The 13,949-nt window shown below is 55.1% G+C and overlaps 1 protein-coding gene across 7 annotated transcripts in view; it reads right to left on the bottom strand.

The window, feature by feature from the left end:
* CMKLR1 (chemerin chemokine-like receptor 1) overlaps window positions 1–13,949 on the bottom strand; it is a 49,915-nt gene that overhangs the window by 15,872 nt on the left and 20,094 nt on the right. Inside the window, exon 1 of one of the 7 annotated variants that reach the window (XM_059139286.1) lies at window positions 12,737–12,841. The exons of 3 other annotated variants lie outside the window; for them this stretch is intronic. The gene's annotated coding sequence lies outside the window, so the exon portion shown is untranslated. Of the gene's footprint in view, window positions 1–11,261; window positions 12,083–12,675; window positions 12,696–12,736; window positions 12,842–13,949 lie in introns of those variants that run through there. 3 more of the 7 variants (XM_059139285.1, XM_059139283.1, XM_059139281.1) reach the window with 3 other exon arrangements.

Below are 13,949 nucleotides of genomic sequence, written 5' to 3'. Positions count from 1 at the left end.
CACCTCTGTCGGCCCCTGCCGCCAGAGGCCCTTTACTCTCCCAACCACTGCCTCTCCAGCCAGAGCATGCCTGCCACTGAACTCCTGGCCACGGGCCCAGGGTAGGGGCCTTATCAGGGCCCGTGGGTGTGGGAGCCCATCAGGGAAACTAGAAGCGCTTGCCTTGGTGTCTAGACTGGCTGTCCTCCTCCTCTGCCCCCTCCCCCACGGCCCACCCTGGCGGGCAGAGGGCCACCCCGATGCCTCTCTTTTAGTTCCCTCCAACCTCGGGAAGGGGACGCCTCTCCCTCAGAGGGCACTCCGTTTGGGGGCTAGAGAAACTGGGGTCTTGACTGAGCAAATGACCCTCCCTAAGCCACAGAGAAGAGGGGCTCAGTCTGTCCTGTGCGTAGTGTGTCCCCCAGAGCCTAGAACTCTGTCTGGCCCGCCATATGCCCTCATGCCTCACCCCTCTGGAGCCTCCCTGCAGAGACCTACAAATAGAGGCTCACTCAGAGAGGGGAGGTGGCCGTGGCCTTTAAGCCTCCGCCTAGGACTTGAACCAAGGATGCTCTGACCCCCAAATCTTTGCTATTTCTACTTGCTCAAGATCACAGCCTCGGCCCGCAGCTGAAGTGTCAGGAGGCCTTCCACATGCAGCTCCTCCTTCACAGAAGTCCCTCCCCACCAGCATCCTCACCTCCCCCCTCCCACGCCTACCCCCTCACCCCCTAACCCCACCCAGCCAGACAGCTTCTGTAGGTTCTGATGTCAGTCTGCTGCAGGGTCTCCTGGCTGCCTCCACCTACCAGTTCCTCACCCTTCAGGGCAGAGAGAAGGGCCCCTGGTCCCCAATAGATTGCTCTCAGGGAGACTCCTTAGGGGTTATAATGCCTGGATCCCCAGCTCGGAGGGACTCAGGAGCCTCAAAACCACACTGCACCACAGATACTCCTGCCGCAGGCTGGCCGCCAGCCCCGGGACAGAATTAGCTCTGTGTCGGAGAGAATTTCCTCCCCGGTCCCACGCCCACACTTAGGAGCTCACGCTGAGTCACTGCAGTGAACGAGAAAGTGCTGGCTGCCTAACAGTCTGTCCCATTTTCTTTTGGCTTGGGTGGGCCCATGTTTGAGCTGAGGACCCCGTAGGAGGGCCAAAGCACCGAGCTTACAGCCCGGGACCCGGACAACCCCCTTGCGCAGAGACCAGAGACCCCAGGAAACCCCCAATGGTGATGAGTGCCCAGAAGCAGGAGACCCCCCAAATACCCACTCCGCTGTCCGGTACCCCTGCCTACTGGAATGCCAGTCCTTCCTCCCCAGCATGCTCTGTCTATCCCCATCTAGTCCCCCTTGCTGTGTGTCCTAGGGTTCCCCTTGACATCACAAGGCTCTTTGCCCTCAGACTTCTAGTTGAGTTTGATCCACGAGAGACCCAGCTGGGGGGAAGAGGGTAGGAAGAGAGAGGGGCGGTCAGGCTCCCTCCCACTTGAGCCGGTCGTTCGCTTCCTTCTACGACCTGAGCCAGACTCTCCCTGCCCACCTCCCACGTCGGTCAGATCCGACCCATTTTGTTCCCACACAGCTCCCAGATCTGCCCACGACTTCTGCCCAGCGGACACTGGCCTGGCTGACGGTGAAGTGTGGCCACTGCCTAACCAGCCTCTTGTTGCCACTGTGATTTCGTTTTTCAACTGGCAGCCGGAGAGGCTGCAACTCTCTGCTTCAAAGCCCTCCTTGAGAGCAGCACCAACTCCTTCCCAAAGTCCCCCAGGCCCCTTCCTATCCTGGGACTGGGCCTGGGCTGGACCCCGGCCCCAGATGAGAGCCTGACTTGGCATCAGGTTCCGGGGCCCAGGGAGAGCACAGACACTTCCTTGCAAACCTGGCCCCACCTCATAGAGGAGAGCCAGCCTCCGGACTTGGCTGCATAAGGCTGCTAGCAAGAGCGTTTGGGGGGGGACACCTCTCCTTCCAGGCTCGGTGGCAGCTCTGGCCCCATTAGTGAGTCTGATGCACAAACGCTGCGTGTCCTCTCAAGCACTCGGCTTGTGCCCAAAACCCCCAGACAGATAGCCTGTGCCTCTTCCCATAAACACTGCCCCAGCCCCTGAGGTGGCCTGTAAACAAATTCCCCCCTGCTTACGTCCCCTGAGACTAGGAGGCCCAGCACCCGATCCGCCTAATCCCCTGAAATCAGCCTTGAGTCTGCTCACACAAGCAATCCCCAAGCTGTGTACACAGTTTATCCGGAAGGCGGCAGGCCCTGGGGGCGTAGGCATGAGCAGCTCAGGATGTGGTCTGAGAGGGCTGCCAATGGTGGTCGCCGTCTCCCCAGGCCAGGCGCCGGCCCACCCCATGTGCTCAGGGTCCTGCTCACAGCGTGGGCTTGGAACCTTCACTCCCAGGGACTCTTGGGTGCTCCCCAGAAGTCATCATCACAGCTCCTGCCCCAAGTCCAAGCCAGCACAGCCCCTTCAGCTCTGAAGGCCAGAGTGAATCTGATACTGCCCCCAGGTGTGGCTTCTCCCCTGCCTCCTGAGACCCCTGGGAACTGGCGGCCAAAGGAACCTTCTCCATCAGCAGGGCCCCAACCTACGTGGGAGACAGGAACAAGCAAGCTATGCCCCGGGCTCCTGCTTCAGGAGCTCTTGTTTCCAGGCTCTGGTCCCTCCCTCCTTCTTTGTAGCTCCTGAAACTCACACCAGAGCCCCAGGCCGGGTATGAGACCAGGCAGACCACCCCTGAAAGGAGCCCAGGAGCCCAGAGTGTCAAGTTTAAATAGTATTAATAATCATCATCAAAATAATGATATTTTACTGAGCACCTACTACGGGTGCCAGGATGCTGAGAAGCACCTTATGTACGCCCCCTCACACAAACCCTGTGGGATGGTGGGCATTATTATGACCCTTTTAGAGTTGAAGCAGAGGCCTAGCGAGCTTGAGTCTTACCCGGGATCACAGGGCTACTGAGAGGCAAAGGGCTTTATACTTCTACTGGTTTTGCTTGGCACATGTCCTTAAATAAACCCCTGACACTCTGGGGGCCTTGGTTTCCCCATCTGTGCAACAAGGAGGTTGGAGTAGATGGTGTCAAAGTCTCCCTTCCAGGGTTAAAAAAAAATGCTGTAGTCGAATGGGGCACGGGTCTGTCTTGTGCTGGTAAAAAGACAGTGTGGCTCAGCTCCATGCAGTGTGACCCCGCGAAAGTCACTTTCCCTCTCTGAAGGGCCACACGTGGTTGGGTTGCTTATAAAATGGTAATATTAAAGCCTTCCTTTCAGCGGTGCCTGGGTGGGACAATCGGTTAAGCGTCTGACTTCTCGCTTCGGTTCAGGCCCTGATCTCAGGGTTGTGGGATCGAACCCTGTGTCTGGCTCGGCTCAGCATGAAGTCTGCTTAAGACTCTCTCTCTCTCTCCCTGTCCCTCTGCCCCTCCCTACCACGTTTTTTCTCTCTCTCTCAAATAAATAAATAAATCTTTAAAAAAAAAAAAAAAAAGGTAAAACCTTCCTTTCAGAAAATCAGGGAGTCTGAGTAAAATCATCTCTTGGGACTCCTTGCAGTTCTAAGATTTCTGGCCCAGGGGTTGAAGGTTGATTAGAAGCCTCCCCTTCCCCAACCTCTGAGGAAGTCTGGGGTCCTTCTTGACTGTGACAAGGTGGTCTCAGGCTCATCCCCTCTTCCAAGCTACCCACCAAGCTCAAAGGCCCTTCCTAGTTAAGCAACTAGGTACAAATGATCTCTTTTCCAAGGTTCAGTGTTCCCGTCTGTAAAATGGGGCTGATGGTACAACCTCCCTCTTAGAGTTCTCATGAGCGGGTCATGAAACAATAACATGGGTGGACACAGTGCCCCCCACAACCCAGCAGGTGCTCAGCAAACATTTGTGGAGAAAATTCAGACGGTGCTTATCTGGGAGAACCAGCAGCATCCCTGTCCCCGGGTGAAGAGAAAGCTTGGCTGAATCCAGCCAGCAGATTCTGAACTGAAGCAAAGAGCCGCACTTCTAGAAACCAACGGAACTTGAAAACCAGCCTGGAATGTGCCTGGGGGCAGAGGAGGGATGGGAGCCAGGCCGCAGGCAGCCGTTCCTCTGAGCCTCCTCCTGCGGGATCAGACAGCTGCCCTGGCCACTGCCATCGCCACCCTCAGCTCAGTCTCTTCCCCCATCCTGCGTCCCCACATCCTCCACGAGGAGGTTTTGCACTTGGTGAAATCTCTCCGCTGAACCCAAGCTATTGTCCTGCATCGGTCCACACAGAGCTGCACAGCGTCACCCAGAGCCAGCCCCAGGCTGTGAGGTCTTGGACCCGTTCCCCACATCTCTAACCCCCCATTTCTGCTTCTGGGGCATGGAGATCACCCTGCAGGCTGTGAAGATCAAGGAGAAGGCCCGACGGGATGCACCTAGCAACACAGTCAGCCCTTGCAGGGTCTCACGTGATGCTGAGTTCCCCTTATTCCCATTTGACAGATGGGAAAACTGAAATTCAAACAAGTTTCATGATCTTTCCCCAGGTTACCCTGACAAGTGAGCAATGGGTAGAATCTGGCTTCTCTTGTGGTCTTTCCTGGAACCTGGTTCCAACCCACTTAGAGCTAGGATTGGATCCCAGCTCTGGCCCTTGCAGGCTGTGTGATCTGGTACGAGTTGCTTCACCTCTCTGAGCCTCATCCCTGGCATCTGCCTCCAGGAGCTGTGAGCATTCAGTGAAACGAGGCTGGCGAAGCTGCGGGCAGAGTGCTTATCACAACCACAAGGACTTACAAACACCATGGGCAAGGTAAAGCCTGGGAACTGCATTCCCACTGCTACCTTGGCAGACCTGCTATTTGAGGGTCCAAGGAGAAGTTGGGAGGGCACGCGCCTTCTCTGGAAGCCCTCCGAACAGGGTCAAATGTCGGGGAGTGCTGGCTATGCTTGGGTCACTGACAGGCTGCAGCGCTAGAGCCTGGGCCCCTTTCTAGCCTTTTCCTTGTGTCCTGTTTGCTTGTCCCCTGAGCCACGCTGAGGCTTCCAGCACATCTGGTGGAGAACAGCCCTGCCAGGCCCCTCCCTGGCTGCCCAACAGCCCTGTTCACTCCAGGTCACCTTGTTTCTGAGACTTCCTGCCTCCGGCCTGGAACGTTCTCCTCCGTGGCCCTGTCACAGGAGGAAGTGTGCTCAGCATGGGCCTGGGGTTCCAGAAGTGTGGTTTGGCACCTTGGCCTGGGAGAGGTCAGAAAACAGAGGCCCTATTGGAGGGTGAGGGAGGGTGAGAGAGGCTGGGTTGGGGCCTCTCCCAGACAGGCTGACTCAAACCCTCCGGGAGGCTGAGAAAGTTCCGGCAAGATGGCCTTGACATTGGGCTAACAGAGAGCTCTGAAGGCCGGAGATTCTTCCCTCCAGTTCTCAGATTATCCTGTTTCCTTTGCTCTAACCTTCCAAGAAATATTTATTAAACATCTATTAGACTCCAAGCCTGGATCTGGGAACTGAGGGGGCTGGCATTCTCCAGGGGGGGTGGGGGGATGGGAACAAACAGATAAACAAAGGCACGATGAAGAAGGCCATCACCCCTGGAGCCAGAGAGCCTGGGTCTGAATCCCTGCTCTGCCAATCACCAGCTGTGTGTCCTCGGGCATGTCACCATACCTCTCTGTGCTTCAGCTCCCTCATCTGAAAACTAGCAGGGATGCAGCTCCACCCTCACAGGGTTGTTCTAAGGATTAAATGAGTTTACATTGTCAGTGTTTTAGAAGCAGGCCTGGCTCACCGGAAACACTATGTAAATGATGGAAAAATAAAATGATTACAGTGGCAGGTGGTGGGATGTGCTACAGAAAAACTATAACGGGGAATGGGGTGGAGAGCCTGGGAGGCTCAGTCGTTAAGTGCCTGCCTTTGGCTCAGGTCACAATCCCAGGGTTCTGGGACCGAGTCCCACATCGGGCTCCCTGCTCAGCAGAGAGCCTGCTTCTCCCTCTCTTGCCTCCCCTGCATGTGTTCCCTCTCCCGCTTTCTCTCTCTCTGTCAAATAAATAAATAAAATCTTATAAAGAGAAAAAAAGAGGTATGGAGCATAGAGATGGGGGAGAGGGTATTATTTTTAGGTTGAGTGCTCAAAGAAGACCTCTCTGAGAAGGTGACCTTTGAGCAGAAACTTGAATATAAGAAGAGGGAGACATGTGACTATCTGATTGAAGGCAGTACAAATAGTAAGTGCAAAGGCCCTGTGGCAGGAGCAGGTTTGACAGGTTCAGGAAATGGCACAGATCTATGCATTCAAACATTGATTCAAAAGGCTGCTAGTAAACACCTTCTAAGTGCCACACTCCTTGCTAGAAGCTGTGGGTGTGAGATGGCCCAGTCTCTGCCCTCATGTAGGGGAGGTGGGCACAGGGGCATGGTTGATGCTCCTCAGAGCATCTAAAGTCCAGACTTCCAGTGAACTGGCCATATTGGGCTGCATCACAAACAGGATGGGGTTCTCTGCCATCTCCACCCCTCCCTAATACCTTCTTGATTCTGTGGCTATGAGCCAGTGGCAGTTCACCACAGAGTTTGCCCTGGGTCCTGCTGGTATAGAGATCAGAGAGATCTGGTGAGAAAGATGGGTCAAATCATTCTCACTTCTAGCTGTAATGGGAGGGTGCATATCTCTTTGCAGAAGTGACAACATAGTCCCAACATTACTCATTGTGTCCCCTTCCTGGCCATTAGCAGCCAAGTTTTTGACCCTGGCTCTGTACCAATCAAAGGCAAGTTGGTTGGGGAAATCAGAGGAAGCTTCTTGGTGGAGGTGACATTTGGCCTGAGCCTTGGAGGGTGCAAAGCCTTTGCTAAGTGGAGCCACAGAAGGAGGGGGGCATCTGTGCAGACAGAACTGTGTGCAAAGGCACAGAGGCTTGATCAAGCGTGGTGGGAGTGCGTGTGGAGTGGGATGGCAGGAGGGAGGGCTATGCGAAGAAGAACCTGCAAAGCAGCAACTTTTCCCTGGGGGCAATAGGGAGCCATGGATGGTTTTTGAGCAGAGGGGTGTCCATTTTTCTCAAATGACCCCAGTTCTAACTCATACAACTGATATGGGGGCTGTGCTGGAGGAGGGGAGGCTGGAGGCAGGAGACAAGCAAGGGGCCCTGTGAGCTGGGTAAGGATCCTTCTGCTAGTTCCAAGTCCAGTCAAAAGTAGCAGTCTTTGGAGGCTCTAGGAATTGGGGTCCCCTCAGAGAGTGGGGGAATCTGGTAATCTCCCTATTTCCTTTTCCTTAGCCCATGTGGGCAGTTTTGCCTCAAGAGTTGTTTCCATGGCGACAGCCAATACTCTAAGAAAGGTCTTAGATGGGCAGACAAGTGGGGACCAGAGATACCCAGATGAGGCTTCATGGGAGAAGCCAGGTCACAGAGAGGGGCCCACACTGGCCAGTCCCGGGGACTGAGACTCATCTGCTCCCAGAGCCCGTGAAGCCATGGATGCAATCTGGTCGCCATGATAATGCTGATTCCTCATCTCTCAGTCTCACTGACCTGGGGCCTTTCAGCATGGGGGGTGGGGATGAGTAATGCCAAGGGGCAGCCAGAACCAGCAACTCACAAAATAAATATGCACACCTAAGACAGGGGTGTGAGGCAGGTAAGTGTGGAGACCCTCAGGAGATGAGTATGGATGCAGCCAAAGGAGCAGCGTTCTGGGTCTGGTTTTTGGATTCCAGAAAGGCATCCTCCCCCACACCAAACTGACATCTGATAAACCCCCGCTGCTATGCCTTGAATTCCACCATAAGAGTTGCACTTTCTATTCCCTTCCCCCCAATTAATTGCCATAAAAGTAGTAACGATAATGAGTGGCGTGAACTCTGTCCTCCTGCCAAATTCACATGTTGGAGCCTCATTCCTAATGTGAGGGTATGAGAAAGTGGGGCCTTTGGGAAGTGATGAGGTCTTGAGGGTGGAGCCCCATGAATGGGATGAGTGTTTCCATAAGAGACCCCACAGAGAGAGTCCCAGTTCCATGGTCAGCGAGGAGACAGCCATCGATGAAGCAGGCGGCAGGGCCTCACCAGCCACCACATCTGGCGGCACCCTGACCTTGGACTTCCCAGCCTCCAGAACAGTGAGAAATCAATTTCTGTGGTTTATAAGCCACCTAGTTTATATTTTCATTATAGCCACCAAGACAGACTAAAACAATGACCAACATTCACTGGAAGTTTGCAATGCACCAGATGTCGTTCTAAATACTTCAACACATAAGCTCGTGCAATCTAGACAGTAACGGCACAGAGGGTATTACTGCTTCCATTTCAAGATGAAGAAGCTGAGGCACAGAGAGGTCAAGCAATCTGCCTGGGGCCACGCAGTTAGGAAGGGGCAGAACCAGGATTGAGATGTGGGCATCCACTCTATTCCTCCCTGCTCACCACTCTGGAGTTTCCTTCCACAACCCATGCTTGTTTCTGGTGTCGTGAAGCACGCAGAGCTTAGCAGTGTGTGGCACAGGGTAGGGGGCCAGCAACGTCTGCTCCCTTCCTCCTTCCTGGTGTATGGTCCCAGAAAGGAATCAAATATAAATCACTCCCCTAACAGAAGAAATGCTGCCTTTCTCTCTAGAAGTACCTTCCTGGTAACCTTCAGCAAACCTTAGCTTAGCAAACCCTAAGATTTTGATGAGGAGCCCCTGGAATCCAGAGACAGCTTCTGGACTTCTACTTGCCCCCAGGTGGTGCCCATTCCTGGGTCCCTCTGGGGAGTGACCCGACCATCTCTTCTTTGTGGAAAGCCAGCCCTCCCTCTGCCTCCTCAGGCTGAGGGGCTTGGAAGGAGATAACCCCACCCCCTGCTCCAAGCCTGGCCAATGAGAATACCCCATCCCCTGGCCACCAATGACTGTTTCAGGAATTGGGCACAGGGGCCTGAAGTGGGCCAGTGAGAGCCTTCCGTGAGACTCTTGTCACCCCTTGGGCAAATTCCACCAGAAAACAAGACCAATATGGAAGGAAGCAGACCTCCAAGATGGAGAGAGACCAAACATGCCTGAAACACTTGCTGGACAGATGAATTCCCCCCAACCGATGTATTTCCCTTCCTGCTTTAGCCAGTTTGAGTTGGGGTCCTGTCCCCTGCCACCAAGAGAACCCTGCCTCACACGCGCTGTTCCAGCTCTGATATCTCAACGTTGAGGAGGGACCTCACTGCTACAGTGCCGGAATCATCCAAAATGGCAGCAGCTTGAGACAGAGAGAGATCTAGAGCCTCACAGACTTGCTTGCCTGACCCTACAATGTCCCACTGCTGAAGGAAGGGGCTCCCCTTCAGGTGCAATCAACTCTCCAGGGAAATCAGGAATGTCAAGGGAAGCCCAGAGGGCTTGTGAAGGGCTTCCCTTCACAAGCAAGCAAGACCAGGCCTTGAGCTGGGAATCTGACACACAGATGCATTAGACAACATCCCTCCCCACCCGCACCCCACCCCACACCCCCCCATCCCTGTCCACCCAGCTGCGGGGAGCTGGGAAAAGCAGTCATGCAAATAGATGCCCGAGTCAGAGCTGACATTTACTGAGGGCAGAGGCTGTGGCCACTGTGGCCTGTTCTGGCCACGGCTGCACCCCAGCCCCTTAAGTCATAAGTGACACACGGTGTGCACTCCATAAAAAAAAAAAAAAAAAAAAAATGTGTTAAATAAATTTGAAAGCTTCTTATGTGTGTGGCATTTTCATGTTACTAGCTCAGTCTCTATGTCAGTCTTGGGAGGTTAGAACTATTATTTTATTATTAGCCCCATTTACAGATGAAGGAGGAGAAACTCACTGAGGTTAAGTAGCTTGCCCCTGCCCAGCCAGGAAACTGCAGAAGTGGGATTAGAATGGGGACTTACAGGGTTGTGGCAGACATCTGTAGGGGACATGGCAGGAGCAGGGAAGAGGGAGGGAGTGGTTCTAGCTGAGGGTTTGCATCCTAGAGGGGGCTGAGGGGACAGTGGAGCTGCAGCAGGGAGGTGGGACCCCGGGAGAGGGTGGAGTTCCAGTTGTGGGGAGCGCTGTGTGCTTACAAAGCTCCAGGGAGGAGAGGCTGAGGCGGGGAAAAGCAGCACAGGGCAGGAGCCCAGATGCAGAAAAGCCACAAAGAGAGGAAGAGAGGCCCCCTGAATGTGAGCACTGGTATCTGTTCCCCTTGGCCAGCCTGGGTAATGTCAGCAACCTCGGGTCACTGACCCAGCACAGGGTTGCAGGGCCCTGGGTCAAGGAGGGCTACCCGGGCTGAGGAGTGAAGGACCGCAGAGTCCAAGTCCTTCTAATCCCACCTGCTCCCTTGTGCACCAGGAGCCCAGTGCCTCCTAGCACAGTGTTCGAGACCTCTGGGGCCCTTACCCGGGCAGATTCCTCTGCCTGGAGAGGCCCTGTCTGGTTCCCTCTGCTCCCCGCAGTCCCACTGGGCACTCTGTTAGGAACCCAGGCAGAGCAGCCAGCAGTGGTAGCGAGAAGAAAGCAAATGCTCCTGCTGGGACAGCCAGGCGTCTGGCTCGGTCTGGCCTTCCTTATCTCCCAGCCTCCAGACAAGGCCCCCAGAGATGGGGGGTTTACCATCCCCACCTAACAGGTGCTGAAACTGGGACTCTGGAAGGCACAGGATCAGGATCACCAGCCACGCCTGGAACTTGGGTCTGTTCTAACAGATCCCAGCAGCAATCCATGAGGCTGGTTGAAATATCTGTCTGTCCTGTCACAGCATGTCCAAGCATCCGGAGGGGAAGACGGCCCTTCTACTGTAAGGCTGTGATGAGCCTTTCTTGTCTGTCAGACTTCCCTCACATCTCACTAGCAAGCTTCTATGCACGGACTCAGAAGCCCTCTCCCGTCTTGGGGTCTTGGAGCACAGCTCTGAGCTGAGAGTAGCAGAAACCAAAAGGCTGGCATGAGACATTAACTCCCACGTCTTGGGTGCCCACTGTGCACCCAGTACCTCTTCTCAGAACAATGCACCCACGTGGGCTTTTGCAGTCCCATCTTGCAGATGTGGAAAACTGAGACACAAAGAAGCAAGACCACTCGCCTAAGATCCCAGAGCCAGGAAGGGGCAGAGATGGGATTTAAACTTGGGTCTGCCTTGACACGGGGGCCCTACCTGCGGTCGCTGTGACTGTACCTGATATTCTGTGACTTGCCTGCTAGAGATCCCTGGGCACAGAGCCCTGTGTTCTTATGCCTCCTGACCCCCACCCGGGCCCAGGGCTGGCAGGGCCACCGCGTCTCACACATTCCCCAACCCCACCTCCAAGAGCCCTTGGTGACTAGAGTCACCCAACTCTGGAAAATAGTCGCCACTCACCAGGCTCCTGGACAGGCAGGGGCTGCAGAGGCCCGTTCAGCCGGGTGGAGCCCCGAGAGATCCTGGAGCCGTGAGCTGCGCAGTTGCACCCTGCCCAGGCTGCTGGCCCTGGGCACAGGGGCCCCGGGGCATCTAGGCAGGTTCTGGCCCCTTAGAATTCCCTGGCTCCAGCCCAGGCGGCTGACAAAAGGGCAGGCGCTGCTGCCAGCAACTGGGACAGGGGAGCCTGAGATCCCACCCTGTTCCCAGGCATGGGGGGAGGAGGAACAGGCTGCCCTCCCCCTCGACCCCGTCACTGCGCCGTCACCTTTCCCAAGGCAACACTCCAGCCTTGCCCTAAGGAAGGGTCTTGCTGGGAAAACTGCCCCTCCACCCTCAACGGAAAAAACAGCTGATTGGAGCCCAAAGGAAATTCCAGGATCTCCAAAGCCGTTGCTGGAGAGGCTTTAGGATGGAGGAGTCTGCCCCGCTCCGGTTACAGCGTAAGCCTCACCAGGCAGCAGCAAAGCCAGATGCTCAGGCCGGCCCAGCCCCACGCCTGCCATGCCACCTCGGGCCACAGGGCCATCGCCTCATCTGCAAGGTTGGTCCTTGTAAAAACTACATGGGATCCCCAGCACAGGGTGTATAGGAGATCAGCCATCCAGTTTGGGGGTGTCCTGTGAGGCAGTGCTTCCAGAACGTTCCAGGCAAACCAGGATGGATCGGGCAGCCTCCGTAGGTAACGATCCTGGCCCCAACTCACATGCCCCTGGCTGTTATGTTTACAGAGAGCTATTTCTGGAGGCAGATAATACCGAGTTGGAATTCTAGCTCTGCCACCAGAAGCTGTTTTCTTCATTCGATTACTGTGACAAATCTCTGCGGTGGGCCAGGCGCCAGGCTAGGTGTGGGAATGCCGCAGAGAGGAAGGTGTGCAAAGAATCGTGTCTGGCAGAGTTCACCTCACGCAGGGACGAGACACAAGTCTTTGCGCCCAAGGAACCAGTACGCAGGCGACATCGTGCAGGGGTGCCCACAGCCAGTCTCGCTGCCTAGCGTTGCCTGGAAATGAGGGGAGCCTGCCCCTGGGGCCGCCCCTCAGGAATCCCCTGGGCCCCCGGGTCAATACTCAGAAATAAAAGAATCCAAAATAAACTCGCCCTGGGTTCTGCCATGTTCTAGGGCAGGTCACTCCTTTTTCTTACCCCCCTCCCAACCCCTCCCCAGCAGAACTTCCAGAAAAACCCATCGAGTCATTAGAAAGCTCTTCCTTTTTGGACTAAACTGAACTCGGAGCAACCTGTCATACTCGCCTCAAGCCTGGTTAAGCCCCCCTAGAGTCACACGGGATAAGCTGGACACCTCCTTCCCACCCCTGCCCCCAAATGAGGGTCACTTCCTCACTTTTAACGTGGGCCAGCACTTCCTCTGCAACATGCTTAACCCCTTGCCTTCTGGCTCTCACCAGCTGGGATGTTCTCTGTCCAGGCAGAAGGAAGAGTGCTACAGGATGTTTTTGCTTGCAGGTTTGTCTGTGTGTTTGCTTATGTTTTGACTTGGTCCAGAAGGGAGGGAAAAAAAAAATCTCAAAAGACTCACATATACAAGGGATCATAAATTAAAAGTGAGAGTGTAAGGAGGAAGGGAACGTGGGTGGAGACAGAAAGCTGAGCCAGGGCTGAGGGGAAAAATGCAGACGATAAGTAATGTCCTACATGCTTAGCTTGGGTGGGCCACGCCGCGGACTCCCAGACTCCTAGTCTCGGAAACGAAAACTGGTCCCAGCGGTCACGTGCCTCCGGCTAAAAACAAACCCACTCCGGGGAATGGGAGGCCTTCCTGGGACCAGGGGGCAGAAGGACTTTTCTCCGGAGGTGCCTTCAGAAAGGACAAGGTGTGTGGTGATCACTGTCCTCACCGATGCCCTGACTGTGGACACAGGCTCGAGGTTCTGCTCGTTTTAGGACAGGAATCCAGATGTTTGTGGCTTAAATACAGCGCCCTCCCTCCGTGCTGGTAGCCTGACCCCAAAGGGCAGTTCCTTAAGAGCCCATTTTCTCAGCTGGGCCCGGGCAGGAGTGTTTAGACCTGGTTTACGCATTGCCGGTTTCCTTGGAAGACATTTCTAGAATATCTGGGAGCGGGCCTGAACTGTGTGGTCTTTGAGGCGCCCTCCCTGATCCTGCTTCTCCCTGAACAGATGTCTTGATGTTATGAGCCAGAGCAAGTGGCATACCATTCTGTGGCAAATGCTAGACCCCAGCCCCAGTCCCTACTAGCTGGAGGCAGGCCTGGGGTGTGGTTCTGCTCCCTCCCCAATGCTTGCTTTCCTGTTACCAGGCCCAAGATGCTCACAGCGCCTATGTAGTGACCCTATATCCTGGCCTGGGGCTCTTATCTCAACATGCTTATTAAGAGTGCTGCTTTTCCTCTCACAGTGCCCCAGTCTGGACAATATGGCTTTCCTACTCACAAATCACCCCATCCTCTGCCCCAGAGGGAGGGCGGCCAGAAGCTTCTGAGCGCAGACCCTGCCTGCCCACCCGTGCTGGACCCTGTGCTGAGCACTGATCTGGGTCCTCACATTCCCATGACCCCCACTTGGCAGACAAGAAAATAGGTACAGAGAGGCTGGGGCAACTGTGTAAAAAGGTACCTTCCAGGCACCTTGTCCAGAA

The sequence above is a fragment of the Mustela lutreola genome, chromosome 11 (genome assembly GCF_030435805.1).
Source record: "Mustela lutreola isolate mMusLut2 chromosome 11, mMusLut2.pri, whole genome shotgun sequence".
Taxonomy (NCBI): domain Eukaryota; kingdom Metazoa; phylum Chordata; class Mammalia; order Carnivora; family Mustelidae; genus Mustela; species Mustela lutreola.
Note: the sequence above shows the minus strand (reverse complement) of the source record. Positions and strands in the feature narration are given on the sequence as shown.